This window comes from Hoplias malabaricus, chromosome Y, assembly GCF_029633855.1.
Source record: "Hoplias malabaricus isolate fHopMal1 chromosome Y, fHopMal1.hap1, whole genome shotgun sequence".
Classification (NCBI taxonomy): domain Eukaryota; kingdom Metazoa; phylum Chordata; class Actinopteri; order Characiformes; family Erythrinidae; genus Hoplias; species Hoplias malabaricus.
The window spans coordinates 17,428,479-17,451,301 of NC_089820.1; positions in this window are offsets into that span (position 1 = coordinate 17,428,479).

Consider the following 22,823-nt stretch of genomic DNA (forward strand, 5'->3'; position numbering starts at 1 on the left):
TTATGGGACAGATTCGCAGCCCTGTGTGTTCTTTGCTCACAGAGCTTGAAATAGTTTGTCATATATATTTTTGTGTGTCAGTTATGTAGAATTTCAGTGTGTTTACATCTTGGCAAACTGTCTCTGTACAGAGTTAACTCCTCCAGCTGTGTCACGGGTATAAATACTTTTGCTTTTAGCTCAGTGGCACTGTATGTGTGTGTGTGTATATATATATATATATATATATATTTTTTTTTTCCCCCCAGAATAAATGTACACCCAAGTGTACAATGGTATTATGATTATATGATTATCTCAAGAGAAGTGTACATATTTTTACCTATGACCCCAGTGACATAACTAACATATGTCTAATTCCCATCCTTCTGAAAGAAAAGGGTAGAAGAGAAGGGTAGAGAATGTTGGGAAAGGTTGGAAAAGACTGTGTTTGTCCCCATTGTACAATCTTCTGTTTCCATGTGATGAGGATCTGATGAGTGTGTTTTATTGCTGAGTTTGATGTTGTTTAAGTCTGTTAGGAAATAATCTTCAGTGGAAAGAAATTATTTCTAACCCACACTCACAAACACAAAGGACTAGTGCCAGGAATATCACTGTGGCCTTCAGTTATAGAATATAAATATACAAAAATATCCTGTCCTGGTTCTTTGAGGAGTTTGGTGTGTTCTCCCTGTGTCTGCGTAGGTTTCCTCCGGGTGCTCCAGTTTCCTCCCATGGTCCAAAAACACACGTTGGTAGGTGGATTGGTGAGTCAAGTGTCCATAGGTGAGTGTGTGTTGCCCTGCGAAGGACTTGGTCACTGGGTGCTGCCCACAGGACGCTGTTGGCCTGATATTTTTGTTTACTGGACTATTCTCAATCCAGCAGTGACAGGGTTTTAAAAATTCCAGCAGCACTGCTGTGTCTGATCCACTCCAAGCTGTACAACTTACACTAACTACTAACACCACCATTCATATAATACCTGCTCTGTGGTGGTCCTGCAGGAGACCTGATTACTAAAGAACAGGGTGCAAGGGAGGATAGCAAAGTATGCAGAGAAACAAATGGACCACACTCTACAACTGTAGAACAACACAGAGCACCTAACTGAAGCTGATAAAATTGCTGATCTGTGTACGTAACTTACATTAGTATGTGATGGAGTAACAGATGTTAATTAGCCTGTATTAACAGTTTATAGAGAATGTAGAAGCAGATATTTTTAGTGGTTACAGGCCAACAATATTTAGGTTTAGAGGGTGTATATTCCTCTAGCAGATTAATGACAATACATCTAATAACTGTAGCCATTAAAATAACTGTCAATGAAAACAGGGAAATAATTAAATTATCATAAATAAATTATATTTAGAATTATATAAAATTATATTTAGAGGCTGTTACAGAGCTAATTTTGATTGCCATTTTGAATGCTGAGTATTACACGACTTTTAATTGTCCAAACATTATGGATATTTATTTTTATATGACCCATATTCTGCATTTTCCCTTATTTTCCCTTTATGAAGTTTTATGGGCAACAAAACGAGTCATCATATATTTTATATGACCCATTCTCAACCTCAATTAACTTCTTAAGATTATACAGGCTGTGCCTTTTAATGCTAATGTAATTTGAATCTGTTCTGATTGGCTGCAGTTCTGGCCTGAAACCCCAGTCCTGAGTTCAGCTGTTTGCAGATAAACAGAAAAGTTGAGTTGTGGTTTCTTTTACGTATGTTTTATGAAACCCTTTAACAACAGTAACGCCTTATGTCAAGCTTGTTTTCTAGGAATGAATAGAATTATGTTTTTAATGAAACGAGCCTTTCAAAACACTGTGAATGAAGTGACTAAGTGTAATGTCAATCTATAATATCTTTGTTTATAGGAGCTATGAATTGGATGTAATTATAGGCTGCATGACCAGTTTACAGCAGCAGCGCGCGCTCTTGGAGCTTGTATTTTATCAATCGCTGCACAGAGGATTGTTTGCAAGTGTTTCCTCAATGCTTCATTAAGGTGGTATTTTCCGATATTTCCCTTTATTCCGCAGGACACAGCCCTATTTTCTGGGTAGTTTAGCACCGAGACAACCTGGATTCTTTTAGCATTTGAATAGTAAGTAACCTACCACCAAAAGACTTCCTTGTTGAAAACACTCGGCCAAGGCGCAGCACAGGGTGTGGAAAGCAGTGTGAGGGCTGTTAGATTTTGTGTTAAAGTATGGCATGTCTTATTAAAGGTCGTGTAATTCTCAAAAATGGCACAAACTCGCTATTTTTCACTGAATGAAGCGGTTGGCTTGGAAATACTTAGGGAATAGCTCTTTGGAGAGTATCGTTAAAAAGAATGGATTTAGACACAGCGAGAGACGATTTCAGTTATTAATCAAATTAAATTAAATTAAAAATATTCTTATATCCTTTCGTTGATTATTTTTCCCAGTACCTCCACTGGCATTTCCTGACATTATGGCATTATGACGTCTGGCATATTTGTCTTCTGTGAGTACCTTAATGTGTAACAGCCACTTCATTGATAATCCCTAATAGACCCAGCTGCTGTAAGTCACTTGGTAATCATTACTGCAGCATTATAGCTTAAGAATTTATAAACACGATTATAACACTTTATAATGCATATCATGGGAATAAATATTTATAAAGCCAAAATCATTTATTACATTTTATTAGCTACTGTAAATGTATTGCTTTAAAAAGTGATGTGCATTATTTGATTTTATAACCCACTTATATAAACTTGTATTAGTAAGGATTAGAGATCTGTTAAACCTCAAGCTTGAATGAGGCCTAACTAAAGTTGCAGTGTACCAACCATATTGTTATTATTAAGGAGAATAGTTATTCAGAATGCAAAACAAATGTGGTTAAACCATATAACAGATGTTTATAACTATTTCTAGTCATTGTTATATTTGTCTTGTAAATGTCTTCTAACACATTATGAATTTGTTATAAACATGGCATTCCACGTTATATCCAAATTATCCACTTTATCCAGTTATATCCAAATAATTAACATTATCTGTCTATTTTTAGCTCGAATGGTGTTTTCTTTGTTTGGGTGCATGTGAAGTGTACTGCAGGTTGATGTCTCGTATTTTCAAGTAATTTGTTATTTTTAAATATTACACCATCACAAGTTTCAGTCGGATCCTTACAGCCACGGTTCAAGAGAAGTATATAACTGACTCTGTACCATTTTTAGCTATGTTTCTAATATTTATACCGGGCAGATATGAACATTTTGCATGGCCTGGGCACATCATAGCCGAGAATGGAAAGTAAATGAAAAGAAGCTCGATTAGATGAACTGTGGACCCATGTCTAGTGAATTTGGCACCAGTCATTATACGAGTTCACGCGGGACCCATTTTCAATTTGAGCTTATCAAAATAAAATCAATACTGCATCAAAGGGAAGTCAGCTACAGTGTGTGCAGTAGCTGCTTTACAGTGAAACCAGGCCTTATATTTTGTGTCACAAAAATGGCCGAATTTAGGGAAAATGTAAATAATATGAAAATATATTTTTTATGGTTTTGCAACATTTCCTCCAAAGAAATGTCTCGCGGTACATTTCAATATTAATAAAAAAACATGCGCGTTTTACCAATGCACCGCTTAGTTTATAATCATTAATTAAACTAATCTACGGGGATAAATCACAAGGAAATATTCTAAAAAAAATATTCTACTCCCTGAACTACAGCCCATGTTTCACAACAGAGGAATGTGTAGCATTACTCAGCTGGTGGGAAGCAGAAAATGCAAGCACCTTTTAAGACTGAACCTTTGAAGTGTGGAAAGTATCCCAGGAGATTAAAAAAGACAAAGGGTGACAACGTGGTGTTATTTTTAGCTCATATTTATTTGTATATTTCTTTTTAATCGATGTTACTGAATCTATTTAATGACTGTTTGACTGGAAATGTATTGCAAGGGAAAAGGTGAGGATAGTAGTATCGAGCTGAAGAGAACGTGATGAAATCCAGGGTGGGCGCTGTGGCGCTCGTGACCAGTCAAAGTGACCTGAGGAGTCGTTTCGAGGCGTTAAAAACTCTGTGTGTGTCCCACCTTCCCCTGACCGTTGATTATTAGTATTTTCCTTGTTTTCCAAACTAATAAATGGCAGCATGGAGCAGTTGGAGGCTGGCGGCGCCGCAGACGGGCTGCTCGCGCTAATTGATATTGAGCGCGCCGTTAGGGGCGCGCGAGGGGCCGCTGCTGGATAATTTGCGGTTTAATCAGCGTTTGTAATGAGAGCCGCTGATCGGGGGCCCGTTTGAAAATAAAAGAGAGTTACAAGGAACGTCTGTCAGGGCGCGCGATAATTCCGGACTAATTGTCTCGATTAGAGGGAACTGGATGACTCCGGGCTCCTCTAACGCCACGGAGAAGCGCGCGCTCGCTGTACGGACGAGTCAATCGACATCCACAGAGGCGCTTTAAGCAGTCCGGACAAATGCATGGACGGGAACGCGCGCGGACGCCCAGAGCCGCGCGCTGATGTATGGATCGGAGGCGCGAGGGGGAAAATCCAGCTTATTGATTCAGTCACTGTTGAGCTGTAAGAAAATGCAGTGTGGCTGAATGCTGGTGGACGGTGGAGCTTAAGCTGCACAGTCAGGCGGATTCAGGGCTTACACTGTGCACTTACTTAACTGTTGTAAGCAAACGTTTTCGCGCCCGCAGTCAGATGACGTTATTGTTGATGCTGAATTAAACACGTCAATATATGTAAATTATAATTAAAAACAATATATGTATTTTTCCTACAAATATATGGTGGATTTAATACAGACCAAAATAATGAAGAAATTAAAATATGTCATGTTCGTATATGCCACATTCTAGAGTTTGATTTATTAATTACTGATAGTCAACACTGATTGGGAGTTTAACGAACAACAACAAATCATCGTTTGATCAGTGGTACACGAATTTCTGCACAGGGTTCTGATTATGGTTGAAATTAAACATGCGCTGTGCAAATTAAGAACATTAAATGTATTTGTGTATTAACCAATCCTTTGCTAATAATACTGACGTTGCGGTTGCACGGGGCTATGCTGCTGTTTTTCTACTGAACGTATGGTTAAGCCTCCCTAAAGCAGTTTTGTAAAGACCAAAAGCACTGCATTATTAAATGCAAATGTTTCCTCGCTTCGACACCATGAACTCTACAATATACTTTGCTTTCATCATTTAGCTTGCAGTGTAAAAATGTATGCTCCTCCGCTAGCCTGTTGCTAACGTGACATTCAAAATCCGAGACTGAATTCCATACCTGACATGAACTTTGTCAGTTTTAAGTTCAAACTGAAGTCTGCTGCCTTCAACAAATAAGGTCATATATTCATTTGAATATTTCATACAATGTTTCATGCTAGTATAGGCTCTGCTAAAGAACTAGTGATAGCATGCTAGTAGATAGCTAGCTAGCCCCAGCTAGCTAGACCAAATTTAACTGACATTTACACAAGTATTAATATATAATATTAATGTACAAGGTATTAGATACTTTAGTTCAGTTAACTTTTATGTAATATAAAAACAAAAGACAAATTTAAATGAGTTTGAAAGAGATGACCTCTTTTTCACCTGAAACATAGTTCTGGGGCCTAGTTTTATGGTAAAGCTGGTGATGTATCTATGTTGTGTTATATTGTCACAATTTCGTTACCGCAGCCATAAAATGCTTGATACACTACAATATGTCTGTACTGTCAGTGTTATCCGGGATTGGACAAGGGAGGACTACAAAGCAGCACATCAATACAATTAATCTCCCAGGAACTAACAGGCAAAAACAGCTGCTTTTAAACTTGTTTTTAATGGTACATTTATAAAAACGATATTTATATTTATTCTCATATTAGTCTTTTTATCCGGGCTCCATCAAGCTGAAGTGTTTCATTCTGGGCAGCTATTTGAATGAGGTAAAAATATACAGGCCAATATAAACAGAGGTCATTTATGAAAACGAGTCTAAAAGTCGCAGGGACAATAACAGCATGTTTAAAGCGATAAAACAGTAAACATGGAAAACACACACACACAACTATATGTATGAGTCTTTTTGGCACTTTGTCGTTTCATGAGCTGATCTGTGACTGAACCCGTTTCTCTGAGTGTCCTGAATTACCTGATGACCATAATGACCGCTGGCAGTGGACAGCAGCTGCAGCTGTGTGCTCTGAGCCCGGGCTTGGGTTCGTGCAGGCTGTGATTAAAGCAGCGCGTGCAGATAGAGCAGCAGCAGACACAGGCAGATATGGATCAGTGCCCTCACGCGCGGCCTCCTGCATAGCGCGCGCAGCATTAGTGCGCCGCGCATGTGCGCGAGACTGCGCCTCAGCAATTAGTGAGGGTGGGAAAAGGGGGGCAAAAATGGAGCTGAGGGGCTTGTATCAATGCAGAGCATCAGCTGCTGGAGATGTGCTCGGTTAACACACACTTATACTCACTCACACACACAGGCACACGCATGCACGGCAAGTTTAACCAGAAATGGAAGCATGCCCTGCAATTCCTCTGTTTTTGAATATAAATAAAAAACTTTATTTGAGTTTAACATCTTGGAAACTTGTGCACAGGCCTTACTTCGTGTTGTATAATAACCTCCTGGTTTCAGCACCCACTGTCCATCCTCTCAGCTCCACGAACCATACAGGAGCACACTGTCTCAGAAAAAAAGGTGTTGTACAGGTACATTATTGTCACTAAAAGTAAATAAAGTGTAAATGTACCTTTACAGGTGCAACAATAGTTTAGAAAAGTAGCACTTGTGCTCCTTAAAGGTGCATTGCATTCTCTTAATGCCTGTAAGCTTACATTATAGAAGAGTTAAAATAAAATAACATCATAAAATATACTGGAGATGAAATGGCGGGTATGAAATCAACTTTAAAATCTACCATTATTATACAATATGGTATAATTATATAAATGTACTGAATATGTATCCTTGAAGTGACCACCACAGTGAGTTGTTATTAACTGTGTACAAATAATACCTGCTCTGTGGTGGTCCTGTGAGGGTGCTGACCACTGAAGAACAATGTGGTGGCAAAAAGGCAAAAATGCAGTTCAACAGATAAACCTCTGTAATTGTAAACAGTAGTAGGACTAAACTCTCAGAAAAACTGTCACTGAAATGTACATGTTCAGTCCCTTTTGTTAGGGAACATAATTATTCTATTATAATTGGACAACAATTATGCCCAAATTTATCTCCAGGATTTATATTATGTTCTTTTATTTTACATGGTTCTATAATGAAAGATTACAAGTATTCAGCTCTCCTTTTGTAGAAGAGAATGTAATGTACCTTTAGGAAACAGAGATGGACTTTACACCACTGTTGTACCCTTAAAGGCACATTTACACTGTCTGTACTTAGTGATAAATAATGTACCAGTACAGTACCTTTTTTTCTGACACTGTGTGATGGATCATTCAGGCACAGCAATGCTGCTGGAGTTTTTAAACAATGTGTCCATTACTAGCCACTGTATTGAAATCACATTCCCTGTTGAGCCACCTTAGATGTAAATATTTTGCTGTGCGGTTGTGCGAGATTTCTTTCACAGGACACTTTTGGATGAGTATTTCTGATTGGTAGACTGTTCTCAGACCTGCTGTCACACTGGGGTTTTATAAATTCTGGCAGCACTGCTGTGTCAGATCCACTCCCAACACACACGTCAGTGCCACAGCAGCAGTGAGAATTATCCACCACGCAAAATATCGACCTGTCTCATACCAGTCTCTACCTGAAGAAAAGAGCAAAAGAAGGTCAAGAAAATAATCGTAGAACTACAAAGTGCAACTACACTGTAAGTAAAATCTGTAACTACATTGTAAAAAAACAGCAGCAGTGGTTGCCAGAGTTTCACCGTAAAATATACAATCAAAATGTATGCAACATTACAGTATTACTTTTGGTAATCGTAAATTTTACTTTCAGAACTGTTTTATTTACAGTACTTTTCTGTTAAAAAAAAGACACTGTAAAAAAACACTGTAAAAAAACATACTGTGAATATTCATTCATTCATTCATAGTCTGTAACTGATTATCCAATTCAGGGTCACGGTGGGTCAGGAACCTTACCGGAATTACTGGGCACAAGGCGAGATCACACCTTGGAGGGGGTGACAGTCCTTCACAGGGTGACACACACACACTCACACCCATTGACACTTTTGAGTCTCCAGTACACCTACTGTGTTTTTGGACTGTGGGAGGAAACAGGAGCACCCGGAGGAAACCCACACGGACACCGGGAGAACACAGACAGACACTCCTCACAGACAGGAGGAGCAGGACTTGAACCCACAACCTTCAGGTCCCTGGGGCTGTGTGACTGAGACACTACCTGCTGCGCCACCCTGCCGCCCCTACTGTGAATAAGCATCCCATATTCAGCCCTTAAAAGGAGGTATTGCCAAAAGGAGCAAAGAAATGTGCAGTATCTGGGTGCCAGACTCCAGCACTAGAACACAAGCTGATGGTGAACTTTCTTGACCAACACACATCTCGTCACACATCAACACTAAACATGCACAGAAACACAAACACACAAAATAATCACCCCAATGCAACCCAAAGTCAAAAAGCCTCAAAGAAAGAGAACAACCAAGAAATTTTGAAAATCAAATAAATAATGCTGGGAGCTCCCCTATGAGTGTCAGCTCCTCCCAGTCCTTGGCCACTTGTACCGCCCATAATGGTTTGTGCATTTAAAAGTGACAAAATGTATTTTTTAAAATAAATAAATAAAAAGCAAGAATTACAGTGTTGTCTGATTATATACATATTTTGAAATAGTTTTGTTAGAATATATTGGTGTGTGTTCATCATTCATCACTGAGAAGAATAGCTCTGTTCCCTGTGTCTGAAAGGATGTAGCACCAGCAAGAAGTCCTTACTGAGAAAATAAAACAAAAGCAAGACAAAAAAAAGAGAACAATATCTTGCTGTAAAGTGTATTTCCAAAATAGTAACTTTAAAGGAGAAGGAGAAATCCCAATGGGCATCAATGTGAAAGGATTTTATTCCAAATAATTTAGGAGCACTTTGCAGGTTCATTCATAAGGTTTTGACGAAATGTGAGGGACAGCTGTTGTGTTTAAATGGTGTGGTAAACTAAAAACTAACAAAAATGCAGATATGTTTTTCTTTGGACAGCGACAATCTACAAATACATCAGATATGGGTCTTTCCAGAACAAAGACCTGAAGTATATTTCTGCGACTTCTGTGTATATTTTTAATTTTGCAGATTAAATGTATATTTCTGGAGTTTTCTATGAAAAGCCATCCCCTTGAAGAACAAAAGATGTGGCATAGACGAAGGGTAGATATGAGATATTTTTTCAAAAACATTAATACATTTAGTAGTTTAAAGTGATCTCTAACCCATAGCCCAGGGGTGTGTAACATTTTACACTATGCTTGTGATGGTTATTTAAACCTCAGACATTTATCAAAAAAGAGGTGGTTTAAAAATAATACATCTGCTAAAAAACTGTAAACGCGCAAAATCTGATCCCATTTGAGGCAGACCATTGCTAATGAGTTCCAGGATTTTAAGCAGTTTTTTCAAAATTCTACTCCGGTCACTTAAAGTGGATATTTAATTTTCATTACGGTCAGTAGCTGTTCCTTGTGAACTCTAGCCTTTGTTTATTACATTTTAGACTAAAATGATCCAAAACAAACAAGAAAAGAACCCTTTGCTCACAAGGGTTAATGTATTTGTGTAACAGGGTTGAGTGAATTCAGTGATTGCTGAGATATTCGCTGTATGCTCAGAGGGTCGATGGCTTTGGGAACTCAGGAGGATGTTTTGGACGTGATACTTCTCATTTTAAGTCATGTTGTTTGTTGTTTGTTTGGAAGGCCCTTTTACTCCAGAATCTTTCATTGCAGTGAAGTGCAATGGTACCTGAAAGTGGTGTTAGGCTGCAGAACATAATGGATGGAGAGAGAGAGAGAGAGAGAGAGAGAGAGAGAGAGAGAGAGATGTTCCACTGCAGTACTTTTAGGCCTGATACGATTATTCTCACGTTGTTGCTTAGAACCTTGGAGTCCCTCATTCCATTGAAGCAGTGCTCCTGGTTTTCGGTTGCAGAACTGAGAGAGAGGGAGAGAGAGAGGGAGAGAGGGTAGAGCCAATCTGAAGCTGTAACCTCCTTAAAGCCGCCAGTGTCCGCGGCAGATTATCCTCATCTATCCCGTGTCAATGAGCGTGTTGTTGAGAGAATCGCTGGGTAAACAGCACTGACAGAGTCAGGGGGGTTCAGCTGATTACACACACAAATAGAGCCCCCGTGGCCCTCTCTCTCTCTCTCTCTCTCTCTCTCTCTCCTTTCTTTTTCTCCCCTCTCTCCTCCAGACTCTGTCCTCTCTTTCACACTGTCCCGCCATCAATCATCCCATTTTGGCCTGGATGTTCTATAGAGTCACTTAATATCCCGCCTTCATCTCTGTTTCTCCGCGCGCCCGTGCACTGATGCGCCCCTCTCTGTCGGACGGGGGTCCAAACAGACAGCTGAACATGAAATGATTTAGAGAAGGCCGCGAGCTCTTATCACACACCATAAACTACACACACCACATCTTCTTCTTCTTCTTCTTCTTCTTCTTCTTCTTCTTCTTCTTCTTCTTCTTCTTCTACACTTTTTGGCGCGTGCTATGTTTTGGTGTGAGCTTTTATTTTTACTTCCATATTCAGAGTGATTCCACACAGACCATAATTTCAGGTTTAATGAAGCTGATTAAGGGGCTTTTATTTTTACATCCACAAAAAGCAGATCCAATACAGACATTATTTAACACAATGGTGAAACTAAATGAGGGCATTTATTTTTACATCCAAATACAGATTAATTCAACAGATACATTATTTGAGGTATTAAAGATGCTGATTGGATGAATTTTATTTCAGACATTAGTGAAGCTGATTGGGGGAATTTTACTTTAGGCATTAATGACTCTGATTGGCCCCCTGCAGTACATTATTTAAAACCGGAAAATAACGCAGAAGGTGTAGAGCGATTTATTTCTTCTATATTTTTTTTCTTTTTGATTCTTTCTTAATGTCCTTTCTCTTATTTATTTTTTTTAAGGATTTTTCCTTCTCTTCCCTTTGCTTTCTACCAGTGATACATTCGTGGTACCTGTGAAGTCTATGGGAAAACACGAAGCAAAATGAAGACTGTGATATTTCTGCATGTTTTCGTTAATACTGGTATGATTTTCTGTACCTTTGGAATTTGCATCTATAAAATGAAGGCATTCGCTTATATTACAGTGCCCTAGTTCTGCCGAGGACAGTGTGTGTGAATGGTTCAGTCCCAGATTAAATTCAGCAGCGCCGCCTCAGTGCTGGAGTGTGTGTATGTGTGTGTGTGAAACGAGGGGCTTTCAGATTGGAGGGTCCAGTTCATCACTAATGAGCAATTAGTCCTGATGAAGGATTTCCTGTTCCGCATTATTAACACTGAAGCTACACCAATCTATTTCATCTTCAGGCGTTCAGAGCCCCACCCTGCCCTCATTATTCTCGCCTTCCAATAAAAACACACATCAGCTCATACACTGATACTGATCCCCAACAACGACCCCAAAGACTCCACAGTTCAGCTCAAATCTGACCAGTCAGCTTTTAAGAGACTAAAGAGCATCTGAGTCACTGTAGGTTTCCTAGACATGTAGCCTTTTCAGTTAGATAAATATTCTTCTTCTTCTTCTTCTTCTTCTTCTTATTATTATTATTATTATTATTATTATTATTATCATCATCATCATAAGTAATAATAAAAATGTTAATGTTGTTGTTCTAATTGCCATAATTATTAAAGGACATTTACACTTTTTGTAAATTAAGAAATCATTCTGCAGCCTATTCATCGCCGTCATCAGCGTCACAGTCGCTTTACAATAATCTCAGTTCAGATTGTTCTAAAAATATAGTAAAATACGTCACAAGCATCATCATCATCATCATCCTCATCGTAATCATCATCATCGTCCTCGATGCGAATATCTAGTATTACTGCTCTCCGAAAAAACAATACATCATTTTTATTTTAATTATCTTTCATAATGTCCATTAAGATCGTGGTGTCCTGGTGTGTTCCTTTTTTTCTTTAGAAGAACCGACATCTCTCTCCAGTCCTATCACACATGCAAATCAAGTGGCTTTTAAAGAAAGATTAAATCTTTCTAAACTCGATTGGATCAGTCTGAATTACAAAGCATTTTATGCAAATTCCACCCCCCCCCCGCGCCCCCCTCAGAGTCGGAGGTATTAGACTTCGATCAATTTGTAACGGCGTTTAATGTTTAGTTGAATTAAAGAATGATTTGAGTTTGAATTTGCTGTATCTGTCACAAATATTCCCAATTTGCCACGTAATTATTTGATAGTCCCCGCAATTACAGCATGAATGGGTGAATGTGAAGCTGGGGGCTCCCTAATTGGGCCAAATTTGATGTTTTGCATATTTGCATAATGAGGAAATTGGTATAAAATTGTGTTCATTCATTTGTGAAGACTCCTATGAATGTTATGAATTTGAAAGCCCTGCACCTATAAGGAGAGGGGTGACTTTGCCTGCTAATGCCATAGGCTTTGACTGGGGGAGAGTTGGATCAGTGCCAAGGGGACAGCCAGGCACACACAGCTACTGTAAACCCTGAGTTTTATATACCTTTGTTTCTTTTACTGACTTGTTTTTTATTTTATTTAACCTTTATTTAACCAGCTTGGTCCCAACGGGATATAAATCGCTTTTACAAGGGAGACCTGACCAAGATGGCAGCAGTAAATATAATCCCAAGTAGCACATAAAACTCAGCTTACAAGATAATGATTCACATACATAATATCAGTGACACAACTGACAACCAGTGGAATTTTCCCAATGTTTACATACATACATTTTACAAAGGAAGGTTCTCCAAAGCATATTAAACAAACACCCATAAAACACAGTTAATGTCCTCCATGACCGTTTGTGTTTGTCCTTCATCATAAACAGAATTCACAGAATCAGAATTAGTTTATAATTTGAAATAATGGCATTTGGCCTAAATTTGACTCAGATTATGAAGTTACAGATGCAGTGTTAGGAGTATGGCCCATGGACTATTATTAGTGCAGCCTGGTGTGGTTATTTAGGCAGTGACACAATCCTTACTCATCTGCAGCAGCATTACCCTATCATCCACAGTCATAATGTTGCACATTTAGAAAATTTATCTCAGGTCGTTATATATAATGTACACTTTCAGAAATATGTACAGTAGAGGTACATAATTAGTCACTAAAAGTATAGTGTAAATGTACCTTTAAAGGTACAACAATGGTGTTAAAATCCAGGTGTGTTTCCTAAAGGTACATTTACATTATATTACATTCTCTTCTCCAGAAGTAGAGGGGGATATTTGTCAGACTGCATTACAGAACTCTGTAAAATAAAAGGCCGTAAGTCCAGGAGATGAATGGAGCATATGATAGATGTGATGAAACATCACGATATCAGCACATTTTGAATAAGGTACAAAAACAACAAGCACAAACTTTATCCACAGTATTAAAGAAAAAGAGATCTTAAAGAGAACGTCTATGATTGAGGGGAAATGCAGCTCTAAGCTCCACACCTTTTAAGGTGGAACGATATGTTTGATGGAAATAACGACAGTTTTATGTGGCTGAAGTTGAACTCGTCAGTACATTTTTATTCGCCGTTTGAATTACCAAAAAATCTCATTTGTAAATTGAGTTGCTTTGATTTGCAGCATTTTCAGTAATGCATTTAGCCATCTCTGGAGTTAGGAGACCTTTCCACCTTAAGTGATCAGAAACAGCAAAAATAAGTCAATACTAACCACCGATGGAGCAGGAATAGAGCAATCTCCTCACTTCAGTTCATGCTTTTCAATGTTTGGGGTCCTCTCTGTTGTCTAAACGAACTCCAGATGCCTCTACCATTAGCAGAGAGAGAGAGAGAGAAGGCCTAGCATACCGGACAGAGCCAGTATATTATTCTACTCATTTACAGACATTGGGGCTTCGTAAACACATTAGACAGTGTTAAAGTGTTATTTCACTGCAACTGTGAACTACTCTTTTAACTATGGTAAATAGAATAGATAGAATCAATGAACAGAGACGAAAGCAGGGATAAAATATTCAGGTTACAGGAGCCAGTACACATAAAAATGAACATGACATAAATATGTACATATAAGCCAGGTTTCAGCCAGTAGCCTATACAATTTCCTGTACAGTAAATGACTACTGTGTTATTGTAGTCTAATGCATGTGACTGCTATCCCTGTGAAAGTCTATTATTACCACAGACAAGTCACTGAGGGGTGAATTTGAGAGCTGTAGTGAGCACTGCCATATGAGTGTATTCCACTGATTGCATTTCATCACCTTTCCAAACAGCAGAAGGTTATTTCATATGCCACCTCTGAGGTCCATATGATTTGCTGATTTTTTTTGACCCAATCTCTCTCTCTCTCTCTCTCTCTCTCTCTCTCTCTCTCTCTCTCTCTCTCTCTTCTTTCAGTTTATGATGAGAGACAAAGCACAAATCGGCATGGAGGCCATTAATTGTGTTTTATGTGTGTTTTTTCCGAGTATGATTGAAATTGATTCCAGGTCCGTGCGATAAATCACTATTAGTCTGCACAAACAAAGCACAAGCCGTTCTAATCAATTGAATAATATTGTGCCTCTTGGACGGAGGACAAGAAGGGAACAATATGAAAAATGCAAAACATGCCACTCAAACCTGAGCAGGGGATTTAGAAGCCAGAGAGAGGGCTCAATATGCAGTCTGTCAGGATTTCCAAAGAGTCTTTTAAAGAACATAAGAATCGGCTGGCCTGGTTAGCATGCTAACACAGACCTCGTAACACAGACTCTCTGTGCAGACCCCTCAGGGCAATCTAACAATAACATAAAACATTTGTATGTTTTTAATATTGTCAAAATGTCTGTTGTATTTAAACTTGGCACATGCTACAATGATCGTTTGTTGTTATTGTGTTGTTGGAAAGAACAACAACTTTTTTATTTTACTTTATTTGTATGGAAACGTATACATAATACAATTAGGAAGACGCAGTAGAATCAACCAGGCATGTATTAATTAACAAAAACTGGGACCAATTTTGCAAGAAAAACAATATTTCCCAAGGCTTTCTGGTAGAGGATATGCCACTGACTGAATACGAATGCATTTTTAGTACTCTGTATTGAATTGGAAAACAGTGGCAGCAGCCCAGCCAGGGTTCTTTACTGAAGAAGTCACTGTAAAACTGATACATTGTCATTAGTTTAGTGCTAACATGCTGCTGGAATCCCAGAAAGCAGCTAGCAACATAGAGTTTTTTGTCCCTACAAATTATGACCCCTGTGTTCTGCACATGTAAGCTGTTTTTTTAGCATTACTTCAGGGAGAGTCAAGCATTGCCTGAGGTTTTTAAGCATTAGCATAAAGAATATGTAGTGTTTTCCAAACACATTGCAAATTCATTGATTTCACCCTCAAATAAAGCGTGTTCTAATTTCATCATATTACAGTATGAAATATTCACGCAGATACAGAAGCTTGAGACTGTAATGTGATGAGGACAGAATCCCACATGTGTCTGTTCTTTCAATCTTCACAAGCACTTCATAAAAGAGCTAAGTGATGATTCTACCATTTCATGGGATATTACGCCATAATGATGGCAATCCTCCCATTTACAGCTGATGTAGCCTCTGATGGTGGAAATGAACTTCCACCATACCTCTGCATGATCATTTATGAATAAAAATGAGAGATTATGATATGCTAATGAAATGCATATTTACTGAAATATTCATTACCGGGGAGAACGAGACACCTAGCGAAATTAAGGCTTAAACAATTATGGGACAGAATTGAAGCAAATGGGCAGAGGATAGATTTACACAAACACGGTTATTGAAGCAGATAGATGGAGGTACCTTTGGAGCAGCTCTGGATTCAGGATTGTGGCGTGCTGAATATATCTGAGCAATGCGGATTTTTATGACCACTAACCGCAACAAATACGAACACACACATATACACAAGCCTGGGGCCTGCAGTACACAGCAGCTGAAAAAGTGGGTATTTTACTTTGGGAGTTAATGGGAATAAAATACCTCAGTGGATGAGTGCAGATGTGTTTGATACAAATAGTCATTTTCCTATTTGCTGCCTCATTGAGCATGATGAATGATTGGAGTCAGAGAAGCGCCGTGATAAATGGCAGCACCTTGGCTCCATTGCATGCCCTATTGATTCTTCTTCTTTATTACCCCTACAACCCAGCTGGTTGCTTTGCTCTCTGTGCGCACACACACACACACACACACACACACACATACAGACACTCCAACTCTAGGGAAGAAGCTCTTCCTCCAGAACGTTGTCTCCAACAAGAAAATGTTAGAAAAAAAAACGAAGTTTTCTCATTAGCTGAAACCACCAATGGTCTTATATTGGTATTAAGAACCTAATCTCAAGTGTTCGGGAGCTTGAAACCAGCAATTTTCATATGAAAATGATGCAAATGAATGCATATACCTTACTGTAGTAGATGAAAGCAATCAACAAACAGGTCCTATGAGCGAGAACTAAGAGGTCTTCCTATGCAGTCTTCAGCCTACCTGACTAAATTACGAACGCTAGCTCCAGAAGATTGGTATAGGAGGATATAATGAGGCTCTGCCACCCATTGAAATGTAATTACCTTGCACTCCTGCACTCCAAGCCAGAAGGTGAGAAAAGATGAATAGGGAAGGTAAAAACCGCTGACCCTTCAAAGTTCAATTTACGTTTGGCATTTCCTTGACCTTGTTCGGAGATTTGGAGAGGTAATAATTTAGGGCATTGTGCGATAATGATAAATGGTATGTGTGTTCATGTTCACTGGTGCCGATATACTGAACGCTGTATACGTATATGTTACTTTCCGCGGTCGGTGCTATGACAAAGCTGAGCTAAGGGGTTTGATAGGACGTTGTTTGCTCAAATGCGTGGAGTTCCATTTGTCTACAGGAGATAATAGGTTTCAATGTCAAGTGTTGCTCTACTGGTAATTTAAAAAACTCTGACACCAAGCTCTTCTTTTACAAAGCATCTAAAGACTGTTATTGTGGCCCCTTGTGGAGAAGCTTCAGACTGGTAAATGCGAGTGAGTGAGTTCCTCCAAAAGAACAATTCATTGGATTGTAACACTTTTGTAAATTTTATATATATATATATATACTATATTTATATAAACTGTTATATTCTTTAGAAAATGCTTTGGTAAATGAGGAGCAGAAATGTGATGAAGCATATAGGAACACTAGGCAGGATTTGTTCATATTTTGCTCTTAGGCTCCCCCTACAGTTGCAGAATGTCATAAAATTTTACAATAGTTGCACAGTGTAATTTTTGAAAGGCTGAGCCAGGAGTAGCAATGACTGATGTTCTAATCCCCCTGGTACAGGTCAGTGAGGCATCACAATGATTTTTGAACTGTAATATTTGCATACTAATTATACCTAGCGTTCCTTAAAACATCAGCCACATTATTTAAATATTCAGATTCACAAAATGTAATAATATACAAATATATACCAATAATACACCTAGCATTATACTCTTCATTCTACTATTGTTATATATTACTTTGTGTAAAGTTCATATGTACTTATAGATCAATAAACAATAAATAAATAAAAAATGCACCCATCATAACAAAGATGGCAAAATAACTTTGGGTCTTCCAAAGAACTTTGCAATTAATATTTTTTATGTATTATACATATGTATTACATTTCTACACAAAAGATATTTTCTTGATTCTGTTCATCCAAGCTAAGAAGCATCTAGGAACCTCTGTTGCAGATTGTTGTAGGTTCAGTGCTGTTGAATATATTTGACTTCTTTAAGTGTCCTCGTTGTGTGACTTTCTCCACCTTGAATTGGATCCTGAGCTGTGGGTGCATTAATATTCAGTCAAATATCCCCCAACCCCAGAAACATCTCGGAGAGGATATTGTGGTTAAGGCTAATTTTCCTGAGCATTCCCAGACTGGGAGAGGTGGGCCAATCCAGCCTGTGTCAGTTCATTAGAAACTGACAGCCCTTCAGCTAACATCCACCCGAGAAGCAGTGTCTCTAATCAAAGTCGACGTGCATACACACACACATTCTCATACACACACACACACACACACACACACACATGCGATCACGCATGCATCCCCACCTCAACACACACACACAGACACACACACACACAGACACACACACACACAGAAAATTCACTAATCAAAAAGTGTATTTCCTAGCAGTTGTCTCTAGAGAAATCTGTTGGGAGAAAATTGGAATAATTTATTAGCTTACAAGTTCTGCTTGACAATTGGCCCACCGCTATTTATCTCTGTAATAGGGAACGTCTCCAATGTGGCAAAACTGACCAAATCACATGGCTTTGATCAGAGAATGAAGCTGGCAAGTTTGGACATCTTTTTGTCTCAGTGGGGATGCATGTGCAGCATAAGCCAGACAAGTGCACAAACTGACCTGACAAGTGACTGCATCACATCAGACCAATACATTCACCAGCAAAAAAAAAAATTACAAAACAATATCTCCAGGCCTCAACCATTTATAATATAAAAGAAAAACACAGCTTCATATGTAACCCCTTGCAACATGTCACTGTCACTATAAAAATTCAAAATGCAGTGTATTTTGTTGAATTAAAAATACTTAAGACATTACACTTAAGAAAGCAACAATGTAACGTCAAATAAGAGCAAATTTCAGCATCACTGACCACCACAGAGCAGGTATGATTTGTGTGGTGGATTACTCTTAGCGCTGCAGTGATGATGACATGGTGGTGGCGTCTGATATTGTGTTGCAACTGGTATGAGTGGATCAGACACAGCAGTGCTGCTTGAGTTTTTAACACTGCAACCCCTCACTGGTCTCTGTATTAGACACAATGCATTGTTCGTCCACCTTGTAGATACAAAAGAGACGCCCATCTGTGGCTCCAAAGCTTATGTTGGTCACGTTCTAGTCGTTCATCAGTGGTCACAGGATGCTGTTTAAAAGACACTGTCGGCTGGATATGTTTTGTTGGTTAGATGGCTATTAAAGTATGCGTAGCAATAGATGGACTACAGTCTGTAATTTGATCTTTGAAAGCTGTGGTACATTGTTATGTCACTTTCGTGCCCTAAACTGTGAAGTCAGCTGCTATAATGTGCTACAACATTTCTGCCAACACAGTAACACAACTCAGTGATTGAAAAAGATCAATTGTCAACTTGGTGTTATGTTAACTTGATATTAAAGATGACAAACGCAGTCATAAAGGGGATATATTCTTTTATGCACAAGTTCCCCGGGGGGTCTTAATGAAATCTCTAGAACATTATTTGGTGAAAATAAAAGCCCTGTTCACAACTTCCAGTTTCAGAACTTGTTTTTTTTTAAGTGAGACTGAGCACAAATAGGGGCATTTTCTCTTAGTTGACTTTCTTCTCATTTGCTCTACATTTATTCAATACTCTTATTTCTTTGTGCTTGTTGTGTTATCATATTTGTTTTGCTCTGTTTAACCTTGTTTTCTCCTCTCACATAAACGTGGATCCATCTCTGTGTTTGGAGAGACGCAGGGGTAACTCTAGGTACAAAGCAGCACGTCAAAGGGGGCTCCAAATCCAAAAATGAATGAGCTAATGCCCTGAAAAAATGATTTTCTATGACTTAATATGTCCCCTTTAATGACAGAAAAGGCCTACGGAATGAGACATTATAAATGTTAATATAGATCTATATCTGTTTTCATGAAGGGCTTATGTGAGTGTTATGTACGCAACTCTATGAACAATTCTCTGTGGTAAATATTACCAATAGTATTAAAAACAATAATTACTAATAACTAATGAAGAATAAAAAAAGAATAAAGATACAAACTTTCTTTCCTGCGGTGACAAAACACGGTGCACTGCAGGTTGAGAATGCCCTGGTGATGCTGTTGTTTAGTGCAGGATTTCCTATGAGTTTTCTGTTATGAAAAACTATTTTGCATTTCAAATAAGTGTGCCACTAATTAAGTAGCAGATTAATGGAATATTTTTCCCTGGCATCAGCCATAAAGATGGGTGAATATTTGGATCATTATTTTGCCTTTATTACTCATTACTCTGATGGTAAGTGTCATTCCAGGTTTGTGTGGCTAATTTATGTCTGATGGTACAGTGCCTGCAAGTTGTTAATGTTTATTTTGTCTCATTTGCATTGTGAGATGCTTCTGATGGATTCTGAAATGGAATGACGTGAAATGGAAGTGAAAGTGGCATTGTGGAGGATTTTGAGTGTTGCCTCTACTACAGTCTGCAAGCACAGACACAGTAATAGCCCCGCTGAGATCTTTTTTTACATTATTACTTATACCCTAGTCTAATATTTTTTATCACTTATATCGGCTCTGAGGTGTCTTTTATCTTATACCCAACTCTGTGGTGTCTTGTTGCTTATACCCGGCTCTAACGTGTCTTTAAATTTATACTGAGCTCTAAGGTACCTTATACCTGGCTTTAATGCTTCTTAAGATTTATACCTAGTACTAATTTTTCATACCATATACCCGGTTCTAATGTGTCTTATAATTTATCCTGGATCTAATGTGTCTTATAGCTTATTCCCAGCTGTATTATGTCCTAATTTGTAGATATGGTTTTGACTGAAAATTAAATAAATAAAAGTTGCCTTTGGCCTTTTTTCACAATATTGTGGATGGGTGGAAGGATGGACAAATGGATGGATAGATAGATAGATAGATAGATAGATAGATAGATAGATAGATAGATAGATAGATAGATAGATAGATGTACATTTTTTTAATATTGCAATAATGTTGTATTTTATTTCCACAGCTATAGATATTCACTTCTGCAGAATCAGTTTATTATTTCTGGACTGTGCTTTAATGCAGCTTACTTGCACCCCAGCACTAAAAAGCCAAAAACACATACAATGTAGACACTGGAGGCGTGTGATGTAGATTCACTTGCTTTGTCTGATAGATTTCACCTGACTGCTTTAAAAGTCCATTTGGATTAGTGCCTAAAATCACCTGCTCTAAGTCTCCAAAGAACCAGCACTCAGCCTAATTTGTATGCATTATCAATTAACAAACTTAATAGCCGGCAGATTGATTAGATCCTCAGTTATAGAGGGTAGAGCTGAAGCGAAACATGAAACATCATACAGTCTGCTTCTCCCTGTTTCTTTCTCTCTTTCCCCCTCTCTCTCTCTCTCTCTCTCTCTCTCTCTCTCTCTCTCTCTCTCTCTCTCTCATACACACACACACACACTTTCCCTCTTTCCCGCACTAATCCACTCCTCCTCCACAGTTCCCTAATTAATGCATACATATGGTGGAGAATAGAGTGGAAACAAGGCACTGCTCAGATTTTAAATAAACCTTCACCATCTAATGAGTCGGGCCGCCATGGCTAGTTTATCACTAATTGTGCTTTCTGTTAATGAGAGACTGCCTTAATCCAAGAGTGTGTATGCCTTCACATATAATAAAATCTCAAATATTTCCTTCAATTACACTGACAGAGGTTGAGGAATCATATGTCTGATGATTGTACATCAGAGCATTTTGAAGTGATTATATCAAACTAACATTTTGTTGAACATAATAGTCAATGTCTGAGAATAAAATGACAACTTTCCAGCACTCTAGATCTGAAGATAAAAAAGACTAAACACTGATTACAGTTGGCCTTATTATGTCCTTTAATATGATGGATGTGTGTCAGAAAGATGTGCGACAAGATTTCTTCCTTCTTTATATGCTATCATGGCTGAGCATATCCTCTTTGAAGCTGCACTTGTTCAAAAGACAGTTTTAAATGGACAAATTCAGACAGTCGAGTTTTTATGCCATGAATCTAAGGAACCAATCCCGTCAATTTGGGCTTGGCTTTCCAGCTGCATGTGAGGGAGGGAGGGGTGAGTGGAGACAGAGACTGGGACTAGATCTGTGTGAACTGAAGTATGAAGGTGAAGGTATCGAATTAGCTATATGTAAGCCACTTTAAGGTTTTACTGATTTTTCTTTTGAATAAAATCCCTTTCTATAAACAGAGATGAGTTTTTAAGAAAGTCGTTTTATTAACACAACATTCATAAAATCATTGCTTAAAGACAAATTATAAGTGTCCAAATCCTATCGTTTTCAAAGTGCTAAGGAGGACAGAATACATGTTTAGTTGTTCCACATTAATATATCGTTCAAGTTTAAGAAGTTTACAATGGAGCTGACAAGTCTGCTTCTTGGTCAATGTTTTTTTCCACCTTAAATGGTACCGAAATGGTACCCTGATAGCAAGGAGATGGCGGACCACTGTTGTCCCACTGAGGGCAAAGTTCGAGGTCCACTAATGTTTTGCACAGCGTTTTCTTGGCGGACCACTGGAGATATAACAGAATTTTAGACAGAATGCCACATTTTAACACTTTTCCATTCACAGTCCAATTTATATTATTTTCCTTCATTAGGTTCTTTTGTTATTCTTTATAAATAACATTAGTAAATAATTTTAATCCAGCACAGTGTCAACATTTTTATCATTATCCTTTTATATCAGGCTTATACTCATTATTATATCTCTCATAGTTGTTGGTAATATTTGTATTAGTTTGTTTTCCAGAATAAAATCTCTGTGAATTTAAAATCTGTTTGAGGA